The sequence below is a fragment of the Canis lupus genome, chromosome 11, assembly GCF_048164855.1.
Source record: "Canis lupus baileyi chromosome 11, mCanLup2.hap1, whole genome shotgun sequence".
NCBI lineage: Eukaryota > Metazoa > Chordata > Mammalia > Carnivora > Canidae > Canis > Canis lupus.
Window position 1 is genome coordinate 31,031,793 of NC_132848.1, and position 25,336 is coordinate 31,057,128.

General features: G+C 37.9%; 1 protein-coding gene across 25 annotated transcripts in view; it reads left to right on the forward strand.

The window, feature by feature from the left end:
- Positions 1–25,336, forward strand: part of RBFOX2 (RNA binding fox-1 homolog 2) — a 273,798-nt gene that overhangs the window by 140,641 nt on the left and 107,821 nt on the right. The window lies entirely within an intron of this gene.

Sequence of the window (25,336 nt, forward strand, 5' to 3'; positions counted from 1 at the left end):
AGGTAGACATTCTTTCCCTGGTTCTGTATTTATTCCCGCAAGCTCATTTCCTAGCTGTGTGAGGAATTGTCTTATTACTCTGCAGTCTTGTGATGGAAGCTTTTCCTGTCGAATTAAAGCATTACTGTACTAATATCAGTTGTAATGAAGAAAATACACAATGGCTATTCTGTAGTCTTTGACAAGGATAGATGTTTTTCACTCTCTTATCAATGTGTCTGCTACTTCTTTAGCCTTGTTAACAGTACAAGATCATTTTATGTGATGTTTTTTTAAACGAGGGGTTTTTGAATCTATTAATACTTGAAAATACATTGAGTTGAGAAGAACACCAACAGTTTTGTTTTTTTGTTTTGTTTTGTTTTTTGTAGGACAGAAAGAATCATTGAATCTCTTTGAAATTCAAATAATGTGCTCTTGATTTCTCTTCCTTTTCCATCTGTGAAAATACGTTGAAATTCAACCCTGTTCTTCTTAACAAGAAGGCAAACTAAGGCAGGTTTTTTTTTGCTGAGTAGTACTCAAGCCAATCCCAAACCTGTTCTAAAATTGTCCTGTTCTATTTATGCTATGCGTTTTAAGTTCTCTGTCAATGTTTGTGCTGCCTTTGACCCTTTGTTCTGCTCTTGCTCCTTTTGTAGATCTCTACCTGTGTAGATCTAAATCTTCCAAATATGTGTTTCACTGACACCATCTAAATTTTTATTCTTATTTTCCTGCTTTGAAAGCATATGTACTTCAGAAAGCATCTTCCTTTGAATGTAATTTAATTGCTTATAAACTGTCATGCATCACCCTGGAACATATCCATCTTGTATGTTCTGTTTCCGGATTCTAAATATATCTCAGATAGTTTCTAGCTTATTATTACTTCTGGTTCTTATGCTGCTACAGTCTAAGTGCAATGCTGCTACATAGTCTAAGTGCAATATTTAAGAGTTTTGGTTTTTTTGGTTGTGTTTTAATTTTTGATAATCCATAGTCCTTTTGCTTGGGCCAGAAAAAAGCTTGGAGTCATCCTGGACTCTTCTTTCTCCATCACACCAGTCTTACTAGTTCAGCAAATCCTTTAGGTTCTGCCATTCAGAAATAAGTTAGATTCCATCCCTTTTTACTAGCTCTACTACTTCTGTCAGTATGTCTTCCTTTCTTGCCTAGATTGTTTTAATAGTCTCTACCTGGTCTCCCTGCTTTCTATCATTGACTCCAAATAAGTTATTCTTAATACAGCATCTGTCTTGATCCTTTTAAAGATTTTATTCACTCATTCGTTCGTTCATTCATTCATTCATTCATTCATGAGAGACACACAGAGGCAGACATAGCATAGGCAGAGGGAGAAGCAAGCTCGCTGTGGGGAGCCTGATGTGGGACTCCATCCTAGGACCCCAGGATCACACCCTGAGCCTAAGGCAGATGTTCAACCACTGCGCCACTAAGGTTGCCCCTGTCTTAATCCTTTTAAAATGCAAATCTGATCACATTCAAAACTCCACTCACATGTTTCACTTAGAGGAAAAGGCAGAGTTCCTACAAGGCTCTAGTTGAGCTGGCCCCTAGGTACCTCTTTGGCATTCATCCCTTCCTGTTCTTCCCATTCTGTTCTTACTTCTCCACCTGCCACACAGGACTTCTTGCTGCTCCACAGATTTACTTTACCAGGCACCTTAAACTCATTCCCTCTGCTTGTGATGCTCTTCTCCAGGCATCCTCCTGTCTTACTTCCTCATTTCCTTCTTATTTCTGCTCAGATATTACCTCATTTCCTTTTATGTCAGCCTATTTTAAATTCTTCATAGCCCCTGCCATCTTCTAGCATATTATAAAAAAGTCTTTTGGGCAGCCCCCGTGGCGCAGCAGTTTAGCGCTGCCTGCAGCCTGGGGTGTGATCCTGGAGCCCCGGGATCGAGTCCCATGTAGGGCTCCCTGTGTGGAGCCTGCTTCTCCCTCTGCCTGTGTCTCTGCCTCTCTCTCTGTGTGTGTCTATGAATAAATAAATAAATCTTTTTAAAAAAGTGTTTTTTACTACCTGTCTCTCCAAAGAGATATCTGGTTTGTTTCCTGCTTTCTCCCCAGTGTCTAGTATAGTGAATGGTGTTTAGTAAATATTTGTCAAATGGGTGTCAAATTCTGGAGGTTTTCTACTTGTTACTTTTTCATTAACAAGGGAATACTCAGTAACTATAGGAATTTATAGGGTGGAACTTTCTTTGTATTTGTCATTCAGCCCTTCTCCTTGATTGACTAGGGACCACTTGTCCTGTGCAAATGCACTTGTCCTGTGCAAACGCTGGTTTGTGTTGCAGAATCAGTAGAGCTTCATGGCGCAGGATTTAGAACTACATGGAGTGGGTTTCAGATCTGCCTCTGCTCCATTCTGGCTTAATGATATTTGATCAGGGAAAATGGAAATGTCATAGGTGTTAAAATAAGATTGAAATTATACTTTTAAAAACCGCATTAAAAAAACCTACACCAGTCACTAAAACCCTTGAAATAAGTACTGTTTCTTCCCTAAATCTCCACGGATGTCTCTACTGTCTTTGTCAGTGATTAAATTTGTCCTCTGCTAACCAACATGCAAGGTGATTTGCAAAGAAAATCATTCTTAATTATGTTGGCATTATTTGTAATTTGTGGCTATTTTAGCTATCTTGTTTTCTGTTATTTCAGATGAATGGCATTTTAGCTATGTTATGGTTTGGTGAACTCACATTTTTTTCCCCATCATTCCCCATGAAGTTACTAAGTTCTTGTTATGTAGTCTGGAAATTCAGCCACCATTTATAAATTTATGTGTGTGTGTGTTTGCGTGCATGCACACACATGCATGCATGTGTGTATATTTCTTTTAATGGGGAAATGTGAGTTCTGAAGAACTGAAATAAAGATGCATTTTTAGAATATGACCCACTATGTCAATTTTAGACTGAATGTATATTGGCTATGATATTTTTTTTCAGAGCAGACAAGATGGATCCATACAGGCATCCATTTAAAGAGGCTTTATTTTGAGACTCTTAAAAGGGGCTTACATCTGAGAGGTGCGCTATGATATTACCTAGTAAATGTGACAAGAACAGCATCCCTTTTGCTTCCTTTTCTTGGTTTTAATACCACCACCACCACCACCCCCCTCCCCCCCCCGGGCACATATCCACTAACAAATTTAAGACAAAAATGTCTCCCTTTATATTTATAAACTCTGGGTTCTTCTTATTTTTCTGTCTTTTATGTATTTAACCCACTCATTCATCAGTTTTCAAGACCATGGTAACTACCAGCAACTGATTTGGGAAAGGACATACTAGAAGGCATAATCAAAAATGCTCCTTTTGTATATTGGTAATTTGCATTTTTTAGCAGTAACTTTTCTATTCCTTTGAACTCTTAAGATTTTTACATTTCACTAAAAAAGTAAACTAATTTTAATTGTAACTTTAAAGATTTATGTTAGAGCTGAACAATAAAGCTCTTTACTTTTATTATTACTGTTTTATCAAACAAAATATATTAGGCAGATTTCTTAAAATCTGGTAGTGAAAAATTCTTTGTTTTGCCAATAAAACGTAAAATTTAAAATGTCATGGCATAAACTCCTAAGGGGTAAGAAAAGGTAGGGAGAGAGTAGGCAAGTTGAAAAGGGTTTCCGACTTGGCCAGACTTTTTATTTTTTAAAGATTTTATTCATTTATTTGAAAGGGCGGGGGCGGAGAGGGAGCATAAGGGACGGGAGGGGAGAAGCAGGCTCCCCTCTGAGCAGGGAGCCTGATATGGGGCTTGATCCCAGAACTCTGAGATCATGACCTGAGCCAAAGGCAGATGCTTAACCAGCTGAGCCACTCAGGCGCCCTTGGCCAGACTTTTAAAACAGCATCTACATCTCTGTGGTGTGGGCTATAAACACACAGACACACACCACACACACACACACTTTAGAGCATTTGTTGTTTGCAGTCAGTGGTGCATAGTTTGGGACTAGGTAAACGATATGTTATTTTTCTGAGTACAGAATCAAGTTTTGACCATTTATTATTTGCTTGAAAGTTTACTAAGTTTCTATTATTTGTAGATACCTTGTAGGGAAGGTTTGCCTTTGGAATTGTTACCTACACCTCATCAGGGGTTCCATCCTCATTCTTGAACAGAACGAAATGGGATTAAGGTGTGTGTATATTTTAGGTTTAACAAGTAAGTTAAAACTTGAATACTTTCCTAAAGGACTTCAGTGCTTGTTGTCTTAGTCCGCCAGGGCTACTATAACCAATTACTGCTGATCAGGTGCCTTAAACAGCAGAAATTTCTCTCTCGAGGTTCTCCAGGCTGGGAAGTCAAAGATCAAGGTGCCTGCAAACCAGGTTTCATTCTGAGACCTCTTCTCTTGGCTTGTAGTTGGTCACCATCTCCCTGTGTGCTCATATGACCTCCTTTTCATGCACATCTTGGGGGAGAGGGGAAGATCAAGAATGCACAGGTGCAAGCATGGGCAAGTTCTCTGTCTCTTCTTATAAGGACACTAATCTTATCCCTTTGTTACCTCATTTAACTCTAAATAGTTCCTTAGAGGCCTTGTGTCCTAATATAGCCACAGTGGGTGTTAGGGCTTTACCACTGAATTTTGGAGGGGAGGAACACAACAAATGTTTAGGCCATCACACTTGTCTTTCTAATTCATCAAAAATTTGAGTATTACTGTGTACCTTTATAGATCTGCCATTATCTAGCTCCGTAAACTCAAAGAAATTACTCAACCTTGTGAGACCACAATTTTTTCCATCGGTGAAGCAAAAGTGTTGAACTGGTCAGTAACTGTGACTCATTCTGATTCAATCAGTGTTCTTTCCATTTTCATTTTCCTCTCTTCTTTTCCTCCATCCCTGGTGTATTTAGGGTTGGTCCTTGCTGTTTTTACCCTTCCTTTTCTCTCTTTTTGTTTCTTTGCATTTTTATTCTCATGTTCTTTCCTCTCTGCTCACCCCTTCCCTGAATTGGGTGTATTTTTTAAGAACTTATGAGCTTACTGTATTTGTTAGCTCTTTACAAATTTAGCAAGTAGGGGCACCTGGGTGACCCACTTGGTTAAAGTCTGAAACTTGATTTTGGCTTAGGTCATGATCTTGGAGTCCTAGGATTGAGCCTCATGTTGGGCTCTGCACTTAGACGGGAGTCTACTTGAGGTTCCCTCTCCTGCTCCCTTCCCTCTCCCTCCCTCTCTTAAAAAACAAGTTTAGCAAGTATATGGAGTGTTTATATTTCTTTCTGTTAAACATACTACAAACCTTTAAACTTTAAATTGCTTTTTAATTACTTTAGAACATACTGGGTTTGTTTTTGTCTAGTCCACTGCCTTTGCTAGGCAAGGTACCTCACAGCATTATTTCATAAAATTTAGCCTGGAGAGGCTAGAGATACTGTTTTTCATGTGTGCTTTTGCTAACACCTCTAAGTCATTATGGGAGTTGATAATAACAGTGATGTATTTTTTTTCTCTTGAGAGAAGGAAGGGCCGGTGCTGTGTCCCCCCCCACCCCCCGATTTCTCCCTTTTGATCTGTGACATTTGAAAGTAGTTGTTCTCCAGTCTCAGTGGCTTTTCTTCTTTTGTGAATATCAACAACAAACTTTGAAGTGAGCTTCACAGGATGTAGAAAAATGGGTGACATGGGTGCAAGACTGTTGGTGCTAACATTCCCATGACTGATGGAGAAAGTTTGCCAGAAACAGTGTCAGTAAAACTGTTGCAGAAAGTAGATCATGAGTGGGGAGAGGTCGTGTCCTAGTTTTAATATAAATCCTTGGTCTCAGGATGTCTGGGTGGCTCAGCGGTTGAACGCCTGCCTTTGGCTTAGGGCGTGATCCTGAGATCCAGGATCAAGTCCTGCATCGGGCTCCCTGCATGGAGCCTGCTTCTCCCTCTGCCCGTGTCTCTGCCTCTCTCTGTGTGTGTCTTTCATGAATAAATAAGTAAATCTTAAGAAAAAAATAAATCCTTGGTCTGATGGGCACAGTCATAAGAAACCATATGGAAGTGAATACTGTACATTTTAAAGCTGTTTCTTTTAGGATTTAAAAATTTGTTCCCTACAACACACTAATAGGTATGGTGATAATGGTGGTGATAATTTTAAGGATGCAGATTAGCAGCTACTGATTTTTGAATGCCAACTATTTGCTAACCTTTATACTAAACATTTTACAGTCATTAATACATCAAATCTGGATATCAGCCCTATGGTAAGTGGTCATGGACAGGCTACTCTAGTTTCTTCTATAAATTCTTTCAAATCAGGGATGAATTCTCAATGTCCCAGCACTCAGCACATTGCTGAACATCTATCAGGTACTCATTAGTAGATGTTGAACTGATTTGAACTCCAGTGTACCATCTTGCTCAAAATTGTCGGTCTCTGTCTGCTCCTGCCCTGCCTAGCAATGGATACAGTAAGCATGTAAAGTTCATTTCTCTATTCTGAATTAGAAAGCTTAATCTGATCTTATGTTAAGGAGCTACTTTTCCACTAGTTAGCATGGTCTTTAAATCTGGTACCTCATTACTCATGTGCCAGAGGTTAAACATTACTCTTATTAGATTGGCTGGTCTCCTTGCCTGGTCTTTTTGTTCTGGTGTGTGGTGGCACTCTAGTTTTCCTTGAGACCGGTACCCAACACTGAATCCCCTTTCAGTTCACTAAGGAATCACTCAACCATTTCTTGCTGGTGACTTTTTTTTTTTTAAGGGTTTTTATTTATATTTATTCATGAGAGACACCGAGAGAGAGGCAGAGACACAGACAGAGGGAGAAGCAGGCTCCTCATGGGGAGCCTGATCCAGGACTTGATCCTCAGACCTGAGATTATGACCTGAGCCAAAGGCAGATGCTCAACTGCTGAGCCGACTAGGTGTCCTTTGCTGGTGACTTTTAAAAACATTAATTGGATCTGGATTTTCTTTTTCTTGAATAGAGTTTGATGGTGTTCCTTTCTGTGGGACTAGGATAGTCAGATTTTGCCTTGTGCTGTCACACTGAACCCCTTGACTAAGAACAGCTCAGATTATCATTAATACTTGATCATTTGGATCTTGACCTCTTCCTGGAGGAGGTTAGTCTTTTCCCAATCTCCACCTTGATCAGTCTTTATTTCAGTTGAAAAACTCCTTGCTCCCAGGACTTTGCCATCATCTGTGTTTTCATTGTTGCCTGCCAATGTTACGCTCAATCTGGAGCTCCACTTAACTGCTCCTCAGAACTTCTGCACTGGGCCTTCACAGCTTCCTTCCTTGTTTTTATTTCCTTATCTTACATTCACATTTCTATTGTTCCGCTCTCCTTTAGCCATGCAACACACATTACTTAAGGAAACCCAGTGATACTTTAAAGCATGGATCTTGGAAACATGTTTATGCACTGCCAAAGTTTAGTTTCCCTTCATCTATCTCTCCCCAGGTACTTAACACAAATGAAAAATAGTGACCTTTTAGAATAGCTTTCAAGGGAGGTAGCAGCATACCAACTCCCCCATGATACTGTTGAGTGGAAGCCAACTGGCATGAAGAAGTAAGAGCAAGAAGAACAAACCTTTAAAATTAACAGTTTTGAACTGATGGAAGCAAGACAAGCAAGGGGTCGGGGAAGTGGTGCTGACTCTAATGTGGAAAAAATACATATATTTTTTAATAATAATAAAGGCAGTCCAGAATACAGTGGGTGTGAATTGTTTTCTTTGCATTTCATATTCTCTGTAGCCGTATCTCTCGTTGTATTGGTAAGTGAACTAAATCATGTTTCCTTATGCATCTCTGAATAAAAAGTCAAAAGAATATATATAGTTCATTAAACTCCTTGTTGCCTCCAAACACATCTTGAAAGTTCAAATAACTCAGAGTCAACGTGTAAAAACATAACATACCCTACTATTGTTTAGAGGAAATTGAGACCTGCTTTTATCAGCCATTTATCCAGAAAAGCATGTACCGTATAAATCTAGCCAAGTATCCTTCATTGTGTGCACATACTCTGCAGTATTGATGTTCATTATGCGATCCAGATATTTTCAGAATGGTTCTGTGTTACTCTATTGATCCTCTTGCATTACAGTTCTCCATTAACCAGAAACTCCCATTGTTTTTTATTCACTTTTGTTTACTTGTCTTAGGACAGAGGTTGTTGAAAAGCCCTTTTCTGTTATCATTTTGCCTATAGATGACTATTTTATAACCTTTTGCAGGGACCTTGCCATGTAAGTCTGTATTTACATTCCATATATTTAGAGCCATGATCTCAGTCAGGGATGAGGAGATATAAATCAGAATCTGGGACTGGGGTGAAAGAGACTATATTTAAACCTCTGAGTCCTACTGAACATTTCAGAAAGTAAGGCTGTGTATGCTCTTCCAAGTTGTTGGAAGATTCAGAAGATAAAAGTGAGCAAATGTTGTAGGACAGGGGTTTCAAAAATGGTTTAAAAACACTGATTTCAAGTCTCTAATGTTTAGAGTGACAAAAGAATTTCCACTTTAGTAAGTCTGCAGGAGCAGGATGTCATGACAGCATGTTCAGACTGAAAGCTGTGGGATGACTGGAGGAAAATTCAGGCATGGCCACAAAGGCACAACAGGATCTCGACTCCACATTTTCCCTTGAGGATTTGAAGCCAGATTGGTTTAAACAACTGTTTAAGAAAACACACACACACACACACACATACAACAAAGATCTCTCTTAGGGGACTAGCCCCTTAATAGGACAGTTGGAATATTGGAGCTGGAACATTTGTCAGTTGGTTGCTGACTTGGAAGAATGACAATGGGACTAGGATTTGGATCTTGGGCCTAGCCCTTAGAGGAGGAGGCAGTTGAGGTTTTGTGAAAGGAGGAGAGGTTTAGAAATGAAAATAAAATAAAGGTCCCTTAATCAAAGGGAAACATTCAAAAGAGGTAGGATTAGGATGTGAGCTTAGGGGAAATACCTAAACTAGAAATATTAGTTGTTCATCAGGGAAAAATAGAAGTGTTTGAATGGAACAGCTCCATAAAGAAGGAATTATCTCAAAACCCTGTTAATTTTCTGGCCTATTGGTTCTCAATCTTCATTTTGGGTCTTGAACCTCATTGAGAATCTAATGAAAGCTCTGGACCAGGTCCCCAGAACAATGTACATATTTACAACATTTTGCACACAATTTTCAGAGGATCATGGGCCCTGTGAAGCCCAACCATATTAAGAATGCATTAACTCTTGTCATCTCCCTCTACCCAGACTTAGCCAAAATTTAGTGACCTTGATGCCACAGGAAGTATTTGGAGGCTAAACGATGATTAATGTTGTTTGACGTGTGGATGAAGAATAGATTAAATTCAAGATAAAAATATGTGTAGTAGGGGGTCCCTGAGTGGCTCAGTGGTTTAGCACCTGCCTTCGGCCCAGGGCGTGATCCTGGAGTCCCGGGATCGAGTCCTGCATCGGGCTCCCTGCGTGGAGCCTGCTTCTACCTCTGCCTGTGTTTCTGCCTCTCTCTCTCTGTTTCTCATGAATAAATGAATAAAATCTTTAAAAAAATATATGTGTAATAGAATCTAGATTTTAAGGAATTTAACTTTTTAATCTAGTACTTAAAAAATTGAGGATAATTGATAACAGCTGAGATAGGAGATATGTTATTTAATGGGCTGGACTGAAGATACTGGAAAAACAGTGGCAATCCAGGTCATTCACTGTGGCTCTGAACAAGTCAAGTATCCTGTTGTATAAAATGGTACATCATAAGAATATGCTGGTAGCAAACTAAATCTTACCCTACTAAAAAGTTACAAATACAGAATTGCTCTACACTAAAAGCAATTCTACACTAAAAGCACAGAAGTACGAGACAGGGAATCAAGATCACAGAGGCCAATGTGGAGTTGGAGGTTTCCATCTTGAGTAGCTTATAGTTAGGATGGAGATGGCAGACTGGATCCAGGTGATCTATGTGGGGTGAGGGCCTATATGTATAAGACAGTCACAGCCAGAGTGGGCTTCCTCACCCAGGGTTGAGTAGGACCTGACAGGTCAGGCAATATTGAAGATCCATGGGCCAGTCTAGAATCCGAGGCTACTAATGCTTAGGCAAATAGGCCAGGCAGTATTTTAGGGGGATGACTCTTGGCGCCTGAACACTAGGGGTCCAAGGCCACTCTAGTAAATAGGTTGGGGACACTATTCCTTTATCTAGCTTTCTTTTATTTCGACAAATACATTGTGCATACTTGTGGGCTAGGCACCCTTGTAGAAAAACATGCAGCAGGCTTGATTGGGGTGCTGAGTCAATCCATTGCTTTGTCACAGATCTAACAACTTTTACATGTTTTGGGTGAAGGTAGGAATGAATTCTTAAACTTGTTAGCCCAAAGCTTAGCGAGCTTGAGTGAGACAGCCTGGTTGGGCTGGAAGGGAAGGAGATAGCAAGTCAGTTTTTTTCTTCTTGCTCTCACAGATATTTTAGAACTCAGGGACTCATTTTCCTAGATTCTTTTGATTCAGATGGTGAGTAATAACCTACTCTTGGACACAGTTTCATAAGAAATGTGATTTTGATGATCACTTTTTCAGGATCTTGTGCATGTGATCTTAGTATTGAAAGATGATTTCAAAGTATCCATGATAGGTCCTTTCTCATGGTGGTTTTAAGTGGGAAGTAACAAGTACTGTAGTATTAACCCAGACTTTCTAGAAAGATTCTACAATTTAGTATTGATCCTTAATTGATTCGAACCAGAACTTCTATCTTAATCCCTCTTCCCACCCTCCCTCCCTTCCTGTTTTAATAGTTCATATAGGTAAAATCAAACCTAGTTTTAAAAAAGTGATGTGATATGCAGCGTTGGATATTACATTGATGAAATAATCCTGTCTAAAAGTATTTGTATCTTTTGTTTGATATTCATACTTTGTTTTTGGCTAAGGTGGTTGAAGGGAACTTAACTCTGTAGATAATTTTTAAAAATTTTACTCTGAAACTGATGATCAAATGGAGTTTATCACCTTATTTTTTATTCATAAAATAATTTTCAAAGAATGCTAATGAAAAAAATCCAAACATATTAATAGAGGAAACCTTTCTTAAGTTCTAATAGCCCTTACCAGAGCAACAACCTTTTTAATGTAGTTAAGAAACATGAGTAATAAACACAAAGGCTGTTGTGAAGAGGTATCTGCATACTGATTTTGTCTTATCTTGTGGGCAGCTATGTGTCTAGTAAACACAAAGAATACATTGTGAAGGCCATAAAATGTTTTGGTAATTCTGTACATGGTATAATAATCATAAACATTAGGCATAATTGTTTTGTAGTGTTCTGGGTGACATCAAAATATAAAGTTGCTGGAACATATATTTAGAGTATTCTGTATTTCAGGGCTAAGTAGTTTTTTTTTTTAATTAAACTTTGTATTTTGGAATAACTATGGATTCACTACACATATTGTAAAGTGAGATTTGATGAGATTTTGACATAAGTAAGTACCTGTGACACAGTCAAGGTAATGAATATATTCCTCACCCCAAAAGTTTTTTTCCTTATCATTTTGCCACATTTGCTTTACTATTCTCTCTGTATTTTTTTCTGAGCCTTTGAGAGTAAATTAAAATATATGTGTGTGTGATACATACACATATATCATGTCCCTTTAGCCCAAAATACCTACTTATTTTCTAAAAACATAACCACAGTACACTTAAAACAACCAGGACATTTCATATAGGTACTGTTATCTCCTATGCAGCTCACATCCCAGTTTGCTAATTGTCCCAGTAATGTGTTTTATAGCAATAGATAGACTTTCCTTTTCACCAAACTTCTATTTTCAGATAATCATAGATTTGCATACAGTTACAAGAAACTGGTTAGATATCCCATGTATTTCATTGGTGGTAACATCTTGCAAAACTATAGTACAGTATCACAACCAGGAAATTGGCATTGACACTGTCAAGACAGAACACTTTTATCACCACCACAAAGATCCCTTGGGTGTTACCCATTTATAGCCATGGACATGTCCACTTGCCTGTACTCCTTAACTTGCAACCACTGATTTGTTCTCCATTTCTGTAATTTTGTCTTTTCAAGAATGTTTTATAAATAAAATTATACAGCACATAAGCTTTTGAGATTACATAAAGCAGCATAGTTCTCTGGTGTTTCATCTTGATCCTTGCACGTGTCAGTCCATCCTTTTTCTTGTTTCATAGTATTCTCTGGTTTGGATGTACTGTAGTTTGCTTAAACATTCACATGTTGAAAGACATCTGGGTCATTTCCAGTTTCTGCCTACTATGAATAAAGGTGCTGTAAACATTTGTGTGCAGATGTTTGTGTGGACAGTCCTTGAGGGTAGATGCATAGGTGTACCATTGCCAACAATCCAAGGGTAATTGCATACTTACTTTTTTAGGGGAATGTTAAACTGTTTTCCAGTGGCTGCACCATTTTATGCCCCCACTGGCAATGTATGAGTTACTTAGTTTTTCTCCATCCTCACCATTATTTGATGTAACTTTTTCTTCCCTAGTCATTCTGACGGATGTGTAGTTGTGATTTGATTTCCCTGATGGCTAACGATGTTAGATATCTTTGTGCTGATTTATTATTTGTAGATCCTCTTTGGTGAAACTTCAGTATCTTACCCAGATTCTAATTGGATTGTTTCCATACTGTTGAGTTTTAAGAGTTCTTTCTGTATTCCATATAGTCCCGTGTCAGATGTGTGGTTTGCCAACATTTCTCTTGCTCTGTAGCTTGTCTTTTCATAGAACAAAAGTTTTTAATTTTCATGAAGTCTGATTTATCAATTTTTCCTTTTATGAATCATGTTTTTGGTGTCAAGTCAAAAAGAACTCTGCCTAGCCCCTAGGTCCTGAAGATTTTCTTCTATGTTTCTTTTTTTCCTCAAAGTTTGATAGGTCTGTGGGGGTGAACATGGGGGCTCCCTGTTTCTCCTCCCCTAATGTCACTTGGGCCCAGCTATTGGGATGCCTGAGAATAGCCTGGTAAGGTACAAGTTTAGGCTCCCTACTAGGTCTTTGCTAAAACATGGGTGGGACCAAGGTTGGGTTTGGCTGGATTAGAGCAGTCTAAAAATTTTCTGTCTCGCTGGGCTTCCCCTTCCCTTGTCCTTTGATTGCAGAGAAGAGGCTTCCCTTGGGTCCTTTTTGTTTGTTTGTGCCCATTGGTGCTTCCAGGTTCTGTGGGAGCTTCCAGGCTCCATGAGGCAAAGAGAAAACCCAGGGAGCTCACCACATGTCCTGAGGTCCCACTCCAGGTTGCTTTCTTCTTTACCTGTAAGTGGAGTCTTTATATTTGTTTAATATGTCAGATGTCTAGGACTTTAAGTTGGGTGAAATGGGGGAAAGTATATGTAATCCTTCTTTCCAGAAGCAGAAGCCAGTAGTTTATTTTATGTTAATTGATAGGTTTTCTGTCAAAGAGAAATTTGTGTAAATTAATGTATAAATATAAATGTTCCAAGAGAAGTAAATACTGTCACTTAACCCTAAGTCACACTTTTGAGAAATCTTCCTTAAAATATGCTGCCATTCTTAAAATGCATTAATAGTCTGAACATACATGGTTCCAGCTGGGTCTCTCTCTCTCTCCTAATTTATCCCCAGTGCATGTCCATCCACAACATACTGGCTGCAGTTTGCTAGTTAATTATTTTACATGTTGTTGCATGTAAAATGTCAGCAATTTAAATCTGTTTTCCTGGTTGGCCGTTATTCATGTCATGGTTACTTTTAAGCTAAGGAACGAACTACAGTCTTTTTTCCCGATATTATTATATCATAACTGGGGGAGTATTTTATAGTTTGGAAAGGAAAGCCAGTACATACACTAGGGTGTATACATCCCTAGTTGGCTGTGGGCAACACCTGGTAATCACATTCATTCATACATTTGCAGCTCAATGTTTTTGCATACTTACACCAAGTATGGTGTTGTCCCATTTTATCACCAAATGAACCTCTCTTCCACCAGCACAAAAAACTGATGGGAAGGGAAGTAAGAGAGAAAGGTAGTTTTTCGAGCTTTTTGGGCTTTGGAATTACACATAAGGGATTCTGGACCTCTGGAAATAGGGCAGTCAGCAAGCGGAGTTGGAGTAAGGGCCCTATTTTTAGCCCTGAACTCCACACTGTTTAACTACTGAGGTGGTGCTGGAGGCCCTGGATTTGCCAACTGCGATTGTTTCCAGTATGAAAACAAAAGCGGCTATTGGTTTAATCCTGTTATATGGTGTTGATCTTAAAAATCGTTGGATTCATATTAGGATTTGAGGTTTAATCCTGTAAGGATCAGACTTTCATCTTACTTATCCTAAATCCCTCTTTAATCTTGTTAATTATGCCAGACTGCTTTCCCAGGGGTCAGGGTTTGTGTGTGTGTGTGTGTGTGTGTGTGTGTGTGTGTGTGTAGGATGTATTCATATAGTTGCTTTTCCAAAGGTATCTTTCTCTGTCTCTGAAAATGAAGATCAGTTTTCTCACAAAGAGCTGTAGAGTCCATGTGTACTTCTCCAGAGTAGCATTAGTATTGCAAGGATAACACCAGTTCTGTATTCTTATACCCAAGATTAAAGTAAGTCTCTGCAAGGCCTCCTGAGAGGGAATCTAGTGCTTGTCTTGGATTTCTCAGGAAGGCATGTGGCACTCTTCTAAAATGGGAATATCATTTGAGTTTAGAGGCTCTTAGTCAAAAAATATAGTTAAATTGATTATAATTGAGATGCCACTCTTCTATATACTAGAACAGAAAATCAGTTCTTATTACCTTTTGACCTTCACATTGAAATTGTGCTGTGTGCCTTAGGAAAAGAAAATACATGTTTCGTCTTGGATCTCTTTGCTTCCACTTAACAGAACATAACTGCTATGGATCTTGTGCTGTTTCTTCCCTTCTTTCCCTTAAAGGATAATTGTCAATGACTGTCCTCTCCAAGCAATAAAAATGATAGATCTTAGCTAACCATAAGATTTTTTTTTCTTATTTCTGCTATTAGGGTGGGAAGTTTTGTAATTGGACCAAAAGTTTTACTGATGGATTCAGGAACCAGTAAACCTATACCAAATGATTTCTCTTATAGCCCCACATAATTACTTTTCTTCCTCTAGTTGTTGGGTGGTGGTGGTTCTTGTTTTTTTAACTAATAATTGGAATACCTAATGTAGAGTCCTTCAGCTGCTAGAACATGATGGTTTTATGTCGTGGGGAAAAATAGCCTGGTCAACTCTATTTTAATCTTATCTTTTCTTTTCTTTTTTTTTTTTTTTCTTTCCCTTATTTATTCATGAGAAACACACACAGAGAGAGAGAGAGAGAGAGAGAGGCAGAGACACAGACAGGGAGAAGCAGGCTCCATGCAGGGAGCCTGATGTGGGACTCGATCCCAGGTCTCCAGGATCACACCCGGGGCCGAAGGCAGCGCTAAACTGCTGAGCCACCCGGGCTGCTCTATTTTAATCTTTCTATGATTATTTCACTTACAGCAATTACTCAAGGATTCCTAAATATAAAAAGTGAAAGTAAACCTTGGTATTACGAATTAAACTGGCCTTTAGATCTATTGGTATTTTATATTCAGCTATCCTTTATTTCTTCCAAATGAAGTAGGTACAGCCTTTTGGTGCATATATGGTTATGAATGTTTACTTTGCATATTCATTTTAAAGGAAATAAAGTATTTAAGAGAACTTATGTATTTATGTAAGGGAACTTTATTTAAATTAAGGGAAATGTATTTAAGGGAACGTCTTTGCAAAAATGCAAGATGTCTTCATTACTGGCAGGGCTGTAATGCTGACATTGAGACTGTGGGAAGTGGCAAGAAGTTGTTACCAGGATCTAATTCTATAAATGGGAAATATTTAGGGTAAAGAACTCACTTTAGGTGATGGAGTGATTGTGTGTGTGCATGCTTTACCAGAAGTGAGGAGGGGTGACTTTGATTTCTAATCCGCTTTGGGGGGAGCTCCATATCAGGGCTGCACAGAAACGTTCAGTGAAGCAGCTCCTTTATCATAAAGAGAATTTTAATTAAAAAATGTTCTTGCATCGTGAGCAGAGTAAGCGACAGCCGGCTACACTGGGCATTTATCTCCTTCAAACCACATTACCAGTAATTGCTGCATTAAATCAAAGTCAGAAGAGATTACAGGTCTGAATTGAGCAAGGGGCTCGTGCCAACCCAAGGATTCCCACACTGCTGCATTGCTGCTATCAGAGCCTTGTCCCAGTCCCCGGAATGGAGGAGAGTCAGGTGATGCCTGACAGTTCATCTGTAAGGCGCAAGCATAGTGAGCACAATCCAAGACCCTGTGGCCTACCCTTTGGGGTAGCTGTTTATTTTGAGCACAAGGGAATGGTTTCTCATTGTTTTTCAGTACTGTCAGTTAAAAAGAAAGAACATGTTACCTGCTTTGCACTCAAGGAGATGTGCTTTGAGATAAAAATCACTTGTACTTTCTCTGCTCCTTTACATATTCATATTGCCGTCCTGGTCAAGCGTGGTCTTCTCACTTGACTGAGTAATCTGACAGAAGTGCATTGCCCTACACTGCACATGTGTGGGAGTTTCCTCTTCCTTCCTCCTTCCCCGCTACTGTCTTTCCTCCCTCTAACACAATTATATAGCTCTTCACATGCTTTCTGCTTCCTATCGAGGCCACTTACCCTTCAGATATAGATCTGGCTTCATAAATCAGATAATTCTGAATCTCCTTTAAACGCCCTTCCTAAATTATCAGAGATGATGTTGATGACGATGGCAGTGACGGTAAGAGCAGCTCTAACTTAATACTCACTCGTCGAATACCAGGCGTATTCATATGCCGGCTGATGTAATCATCCTAGCAACCCAATGAGGTAGGCATTCCTATCGTCTTTTTTCCAGATACAAGGCCTGAGGCAGAGAGATGTGAAATAACTTTCTCAAAGTTACACAGCTCTTAACTGCACACTAATGTGGCTTCTGTACACCAATCAGGCATTCTGCTAAGTGTTAGGGATGCTTCGAGGAATAAGATAGATTATATAGTCCCTACCGCCCTAGGCTGGAAGAGGCAGAAATTACATTCATGACAAGTTGAAAAGGACATGTGCTAGTGCTAAGGTGGTATGCAGCAGAGATCTAAACTAGACTAATCAGAAGTGATTTTTAAAAAAGCATGCTTTTATACTTCTGCTTAAATCTCATACCTAATTTGCCACCATACCCATAATCTTCCTTTTAATAAGACTTCCTCTGTAATGTTGTAGGGCACGCTAGTGACTTTCCCCAACTCCCTTTACCAGTCTACCCTCTCCCCAAAGAAAAGAACTAGTCCTCCACAAACTCATTGCAGCACACGAGGCAGGAATTCATTTATTTTTTTAACAGCTCTACTGAAGTTTAATTGATAGGCAATAAATTACGCATATGTAAAGCTTATAATTTGATAAGTTTTGACATCTCTAAAAGTTCCCTCATACCCCTTGTTATTCTTCCAACTCTCCCTCCACATCTCTAGGCAACCACTGATACAATTTCTATCAGCATGGATTAGTTTGCATTTTCTAGTATTTTGTAAAAATGGAAGCACAGTAAATACTCTTTTTCCTGGTTTGTTTGATGCAGCATAATGATTTTGAGGTTCATCCATGTTGTTGCATATACCAATGGTTCATTTATTTTTATTGCTGAATAATAGGCTATTGTGGACATACCATAATTTGTTCATCATTTATTTCTGATGGACAGTTAGGTTTTTTCCGTTTTGGGCTTTGATATATAAAGCTGCTGTTTCTCTGAACAAGTCTTTTAGTGAATTTATGTTTTCATTCCTCTTGGATAAATACTTAGAAGTGGAATGCAAGGATCATATGGTATGTATATGTTTAGCTTTTTAAGAAATTGCTAAATTGTTTCCACATTGACTATACCATTTGATACTCTGACCAGCAGTATTTGACACTTTCTGTTCCTCCATTGCCTTGCCAGCATTTAATATTGTTGATCCTTCAAATATGAGTCTTCCTAATAGGTATGTAGTGGCATTGTTGTAGTTTTAATTTCTGAATGAATAATGGCATCAAGCATCTTTTCATTTGCTTTGTTGATATCTCTGTATCATCTTTGGCCAAGTGTCCAAATCTTTTGCTCATTAAAAAAAAAAAAAACCAAAACGGGTTACTTGTTTTCTTATGCTTGAGTTTGGAGAGATTTTATATATTCTGGATATAAGTCCTGTATCAGATGCATGCTTTGCAAATATTTTCTCTCAGTTGTAGCTTGTCTTTATATTCTTACAGTATCTTTTGTAGAGCAGAAAATTTTAATGAAGTTCATTTTATTAGTTTGTTCTTTTACAAACTGTGCCCTTGGCGTCATATCTTAGAAACCTTTGCCTCATCCAAAGTCATACAGGTTTTCTCCTAGGAGTTTTATAATTTCACCTTTCACATTTTAGTCTGTGGTCCATTTTGACCAGATATTGTATATGGTATATAAGGTATGTATCTAAGTTCATTTTCATTGTGTGTGGATATCCAGTTCTGATACCATTTGTTGAAAACACTGTTCTTTATCCACTGAATTGCCTTTGTACCTGTGGATCCATTTTTGCATTTTCTATTTTGTTCCACTGATGTATTTTTCTACCTTGACACCAACACCACACTGTCTTAAGGGATGTGAGTATTATGGGATCTAGTAGACTTCAGAAAAGTGATAGTGAACTATCATAAACCTCAGGTATAGCATTTGATTTCAGTACATACCTAGAGAAAAGTTATTCATAAACTTGAAAACCTATTTTTGAACAGTGGATATGTACTCTGAGAGATATACACTGGTCATGAGCTAGAAGACTCAATATTCCCAGCATATTAATTCTCACCAAACTGATCTTTAGATCCAGTGTAATCCCAATCAAAATCCAAGTAGATTTTTTATAGAAGCTAACAAGCTAATTTTAAAATTTATATGGGAATGCCAAGGACCTAGAAGCCAAGACAGTTTTGAAAAAGAAAAAGTTGGAGAACTAACACAGCTTGATTTCAAGCTTCAGTGATTAAGACAGTATGATATTGGCCTCTGTGTGGAGGCATATACTCTTAATGTTACGCAATGAGATTGTGTTAGTTAAGTTTTGCTGTATAACAAACCTCTCCAACCAAAATTTAATGGCTTAAACAGTGTTAATCATTTATGTGTTCACAATTCTGTGGATCAGAAATTTGAATGGTTCTTCTTGTCTGGACTGACCTGGGTGGTCTGGGATGACCTGACTTTCACATCTGGCAACTAGTTGGCAAGCTGATTGGTCATGAGAGCGTAACTGGAACAGCTCATCTCTGTTCTACTTTGTTTTCCATCCATCCTCACACGGTAGTCTCAGGGTTCCGGTGAGTAGCAAGGGAAGGCAAGTCCCAGTGAACAAATACCTGTCAAGCCTCTGATTGTATCACATTTGCTAATGGCCCAGTGGCTAATGCTGGTCATAAGGAAGGCTAAGAGCGGTTTCGAGGGGTGGAGGAAAAGTTCCACCTCTTACTGGAGGGGCTCTAAAATAGTGCGATGATTTTTGTAATATATCACAGAGGCATTATGAATGAGTTAAGATAAAAGTTTCTGTGGAGGCTAAAAGGCTCTATTATATAAGATAATGTATGTAGAATCATTTGTAGATGTATTTTCCAAATAGTATTTTAATATTTATAGTTATTTTCTGCTTTAAGAGATATCTTTCCCCTTACCCTTTATGTACTGTCGTTCTGGATTTACAGTGAATGTCTATTGGCCTATTTTTTTATGGATACGTTTTACTTCTTAGTAGTACTGGTATAGAGTGAAAGAGTAATGAAAGACACTTCTAACAAAAATGCTAATCCTTGGCCTCACCATTTGCATGCCTTGTGTCTCTCTCCAAATAGAAGAATGCATTTCAGCCATAGCATGGCCTGTCCTGTTACTACCCATACTTCCTTTTGTACCATGTGTCATACAAAGGAGTTCTTCTGTACTTAACCGTGATTTGCTATTCTCTGGTAGGTATAATTTCAAGTATTTTCATTGGTGTAGAAAATTCAACAGTCCTCACAGTACCTTAGAACCAACAGAATTTTATATGAATATTTTTGAATAGGCTCTTGACTTGTGTGCATATATTCATTCACTTGCCAACATTTCTGTACGCACCCTCGGTATGACTTTGCCCATGCCATACTGTTATATGCATTTGAATGCTGTTACACTGCCTCCAAGCTCCCACCACACTCTCCAGGTCCCCTGGAAAACTCTTTAACGGATTAATTAATTTCAAGTATTAACAGCTCATGAACTATTCCTGGCTTCCATCACCCTGGGAAGTTCGATGGTGGCAGTGGTGGCAGCCGTGGCTTTTTTTCCCCAGGTCACACCTACACATACGGCATTTGTCAAATAGTATTTTGGTGTTTGTTTTCTGCTTTCTTTCCCCTGCCATCAGCTCTTTCTATTCCTAGGGCTTCACACAACATTGAGGATATCTTGGTTGAATAAATGAGTGTTGACTGAAGGAACAAATGCGAGGTGATCTGTGCCTGGTTTTTAATTCATTTCACCCTGATTCGTAGTTTCAGGTGATTTTGAACCTTCCCTTCTCACATGTGATGGGCATGGGCTGTGTGAAAGGTATTGGCTTAATTCTTTGAGAGAAATATGGAGTCAGACAGGTCCTGCCCTTAAAGAAATCATCTAATAGATTAAACAAGTATTGCTAAAAACATAGAAAGTAGTAAGTGCCATTAGTCAGCTAAAGGTAAAATACCATGAAGTTCAGACAGAAGAGAAATTACTTCTGTCTGGAAGTAATCAGGAAGAGCTTCATGGAACAGATAGCATGAAGGTAGACCTGGAAGGGATCCATTTAAAGGTTTGGTCATTTTGAAATAGGTAAGAAAACAATATGATCAAAGGCACAGCCAAAAAAACAAGACAAGGTAACAGTCCTCCTTGACCGAGACAACAGTGAGTAGTTGAATGTATCACTAATTATTTTTATACTTTATTGTCACTTGGAAGACAAGCAAGGATCCCAAGATAGTTGTATTAAAATTTATATGCAGATACTGTGTCTATTTTCCATGTGGATTGTGAATTTATTAATTTCACCGCCATCCTTTTGCTGATATTACAAAAGCAGCTCTCTCACAAAACTTGTTTTGATCCCCTTATTTACTAAATTCAGTTTATCTTTCCTACATTCTCATTTTTTAAAAAAAAACTTCTCTGTATTTCTACTTGACATTGCTATATACTCAACTCTGGTATCAGTTTATGAAATGCCTCCCCTAGTGTAAGGGACATAGGGTAGAAGAATAGTAACGGATGTTCTCTATGTCCTGGCTTTTGTGAATAGTACATGATCCTGCTTAATCTTTTTTATCCTTTGTTGCTATTTCTGCCTTCTAGAAGTGAGTATTCCTTAAGGTTCTATTTTCAGCTCTGTGCCTTGTATCCACTGTTCGTTCGTTCTCTCTCTCTCTCTCTTTCATCTGTCTTCTCTATCTTTTCTTTTTTGAAAGAAAAATACTGTGGACTAATTCAGTATGGGAGAACAGTCAACCACATTCTGCCCTTGACTGTTCCTCCCATACTCCTGTTGGCTCTTCATTTCTAACCCTGACCTCTCTTCTGGGGCTGCCACCTACACCTCTGAGTATGTGTTAGACATTTCCTATTGGATGTCCTGCCATAACTTCAGAGCAGTTTATACTTCCGATTTTCCTGTTTTATTAGTGGGATACTTATTTGGCCAATCAACTAGACTCAGAACCATAGTGTTATATTTAATTACCCTTTCTCTCATACCCTGTATCTGAACAATCTGCAGTTCCTGTGGATGCTGCCTTTGTAATGTTTCCTACATCTATACCTTCATTATTCCTATGGCTAACAAGGTTTTGCATTAATAATCTGTAGACTATTGTAATTTTATCCTCTAATTGGCTTCCCTGACTTTTCTGTTCTTCCTGTGGCCACTAGAGCCATTTTCACAGAATTTTAATTTTGTAGCATGCTTTCCTTCTCAAATTGTCTTTGAAGGTAAGGTCTAAAATACATAGCCTGATGTCCTAAACCCTCCACAGTGATTCCAGCCTACTTTTCTTAGTATTTGCCACTGTTCACCCACAGTCATCTAGACTGGTCACACTGATCCTTAAATAAGTCTTGCATATTTCTAACTACATATTTTGCCTACATACATATCTTTCTTTCCTTCATCCCTTCCATCCTCATCTGTCTCAAGCCCTGTCTTTTTTTTTTTTTTTTTTTAACTTTTATGTTATCCCATTACACAGCAATCTTTGGAATCTTCTAATATTATTGTCACTAAAACTAATTTTATACCTTAAAGCAGAGAGGTCTTTGCAATCTGTGCTTAAATATTCTACCGTGAGGCCTAACTCTAGTATCTTCGCACACTCATAGTAGGATTGTGGCATAGTGAGAAGGGAAGGAAAGAAGAGAAGAAAAAAAGAATGAGAAGAAAGTAGAAAAGAGAAGAACCTCAGATATTTTCTGACTATCCAGTACTTGGTAACTCTTGATACCTCGATTGTAGATGGTACAGATTACATTGCATTATCACCAATCATGTTCTATGGTATGGGACTGATGATGGTAAATTGTCTACTTTATCCTTATCAAAACTTAAATTTCATAAATCTCAAAGTAGTTTCTAGATATCTCACTCTTAAATATCACTAGGTCTATTTCTCTCTGATAACATTACAGTCCATCTAACAGACATTATGGATATGCCGACGGTTGAAATTTGTAGTCTGTGTGTCTTTACTAAAGAGATGCATAGAAATATATGTGAAAGGCCATTTTCTGTATTTATAATTGGTCAATACACAAAGACTTTACTACTATAAAAGCATTCATAATATTGCAAAGTGTGTACTTTTTCAAATGGTATAAGTATTTTTTAGAATTTTAGCTTGACTAAGTTACTGGTCTTATATAACAATTTGAATTTTTTTTTACAGGAGATGAGTCAAAGGGCAAGAAGTAGTATACATGGAGTTATCATTCAAATAATTGAATTATTTTGCCATTTTTCTGAGGGGCTATTTATTTAAACTAGACCTGGGCACAGTTTTGGCAGAATCTAGGTTAAGACATGAATAAGATTGATTATCATTTCTATCCTCCAGAGAGTTATAGTAAGGCCATCATATAGGTAAAGCAAATGTGTTAATATAGATGAGACTGAGAAAGATTGCTAGTTTTTAAACTACTTATACTCAAAGGAAAACCTGTCTTGATTCCCTTAAACTTATAAATAAAAAGATATATTATAGGAGTGCCAAAGGCTAATTTAAATGTGTTTGAACATACTAGAAGTTTCTCTCTAAAATAATAAAGCCAACTACCTCCCCGCCATCCTACCCCTTAGAGGTGCAGGTTTTGTCTTATGCCTATAATATGTGTGTGTGTGTGTGTGTGTGTGTGTGTGTGTGTGTATAAATATATTACATGTTACATATAATACATAGTATATATATGGCATCTGTGGTGTGTCAGTAAGTTATATATATGTATGTGTGTATACATATAACTGTATGACATGTAAGACATAAAGCTTAGAAATTGCATGATTTACTGATTGACATATAGAGATACATATGTGCATTTAAAAATATGGAAATATACTGTACACATTATTCAGTAATAATTTTTTTCATTTAATGAAGTATCAGTCACATCTTTTCACTTTGTATGTATAGATATATACTCGAGAAGAATTTAAAGCTCTAGAAATTGACTAGGCCCTCCTCGTTATGTATATGGAGACCATTTTCAAGTTTAAATATACCAGCTGTTTAGAATTTGAATTATAATATGTTATCTTAAATACAGTACCATCTGGGAACTTCATCATCTGTAATTAACTCACCAAATACTGAACAGAGTTAACTTATGAAATTTGTCAGTCATAGTTTGTGGCAAGTACTGCTGTATATGAGATGAAGTAGAGTGGAGGTGGAATGGAATGGAATGGGAATGGCGTACAAGGAAGAAGAAGGGTTAGAGAATGATTTGATTAGATGTAGAAATAAATTTAGTATAAGATTTTAATACAGAAACATTACCTTTGCTATTTCTTAATTTTTTAATCACTGTATAGGGGATAGAAAACCACTTTAATAACCGTATAGGGGACAGTTAGAATGTATTATAGGCCCTTAGTGTGTGACAAATCAGATAAAAAATGTTGTAAGGTTCAGATACTCCCTTAAGAATTGACAAACAGACTCTCAAAATTGTGGTGGTGAGAAAGCGATACAATGGATGGTTCATTAAGAGCAACTTTGAAAAAAATCTCATTCCTTGTATGAGAAGTTGCTCACAGTGTTTAATTTTGTGCTGTAGCATCCTTTTGGTTTTTCGTTTTACCTGTGTGCTTATCTGTTTCCCCCCGAACTATAAAGTCCTCAACAACAGAACCATGTCTGTTCATATTGTAGTGCTTAAGCACAGTACCTAGTGTGCAGTAGATACTCAGTAAATTTTTATTTAATTGTACTGAATTGATGCATTATTGTCTCTCATACAGAACACATGGCCCCAGAATACCAACAATCTGAACTTAGTCTGTCTAGTACATTGTCTAGTACATTGTAGTTACAATGGTCCTCCTAATCTTTTAGAACCAATTTGAGGTAAATGTTTAACCAAGAGAACTGTCTTAGATGTACTAAGGCCATTTTGACTCTTAAAAAAACAATTTCTTCTGAACAATCCTAAAATAAAATGCAGTGACCATAAAAGGAGAGAAAACCTGCACGGGGGGTGGGGGGGGTGGCAACACAGTTGTACATAAACTCTCACAGATGCCTCACAGTTCCATTTAATCTTCGTAGGTTTAATCTTACTGAAACATGTTATAATATTACTGGCTCTCCAAGGTTAGAGAGATCATAGCCCTTGAAACTAATTTAGAATTATTTATCATTATGAACTTTTGAATGCTTGCCCCAAGTAGGGGATTTCTTAGGAGCAATACTTAAAAACAGTGTGTCTCTTACTAAGCATTTACTTTCTGCTCAACTCTATGTCCTATTTTCTAAGAATTACTTTAGTTCTCTGGTTTTAGATGGGCTGTTTAGACTTCAGAAAGCTAACTTGCTTTATCAGACTGACTTAACACCTGTCCATGTTTGTTACTGCTTTTAATATCTGTTATAGAAATATGTGTGCACGTGTGTGTTTGTATATAATGGTAGGGTGGGTATAGCAGCTTCCTAAAAGAGGAAAAGCAACTGGCTTTTC